We start from the raw sequence: 951 nt of genomic DNA on the forward strand, positions 1-951 counted from the left end.
AATATTTAAAAGATTGAGATTAGGAGAAATAACTCATACTACCGTAACTCTGTAGTTAGCAGATCGTTCAATAACCTATCCTAAACAAGTTATAGAAGATGTCCTAGTGAAAGCGGCTCAATTTATCTTTCTTGTTGATTTCATTGTGCTAGATATGGAGGAAGATATAGATATACCTATCATTTTGCAGAGACATTTCCTAGCCACAGGAAGAGCAATGATAGATGTACAGAAAGGGAAATTAACGATGTGGGTCAATGATCAAACTGTTACTTTTAACATTTCATAATGAATGGAATACTCTGTAAAAGGTCGATAGACAAAGATAAATCATTTTGTTCATCTATTGAAAAACCTCCATAACTTGAGTTGAAATTACTTCTTGAATATTTAAAATATGCCTTTTTAGGAGATTCATCTACTTTATCTGTTATAATTTCCTCGAAGTTAACAAAGGAAGAAGAAGTAAAGCTGATGAAAATTCAAGTGACTTATGTTTAGAACATTTATCTAAAATTCTTAAGCACTGTGAAGAAATAAATTTAGTCCTTAACTTGGAAAAATGCCAATTTATGGTAGCAGGAGGAATTGTATTAGGTCATCAAATATCAGAAAATGGTATGGAAGTAGATCCTTCTAAAATTTAAGTGATCTCTAATTTACCTTATCCAACAAATGTAAGTGAAATTAAGAGTATTTTAGGACATCCTAGATTCTACAGACGATAAATTAAAGATTTTTCTAAGATTGCTAAGCCTTTATGTCATTTACTGGAGAAAGATGCAATTTTCAATTTTGACAAGGAATGCCTAAAATCTTTTAAAATATTAAAAGAAAAATTAATCACTGCACCAATTATAGTTTCACCAAATTAGGAAAAACCTTTTGAACTTATGTGTGATTCAAGTGATTATGCTATTGGAGTTGTTTTAGGACAAAGATATGATAAAA

Source organism: Phalaenopsis equestris, unplaced genomic scaffold (assembly GCF_001263595.1).
Source record: "Phalaenopsis equestris unplaced genomic scaffold, ASM126359v1 Scaffold001248, whole genome shotgun sequence".
Lineage (NCBI taxonomy): Eukaryota > Viridiplantae > Streptophyta > Magnoliopsida > Asparagales > Orchidaceae > Phalaenopsis > Phalaenopsis equestris.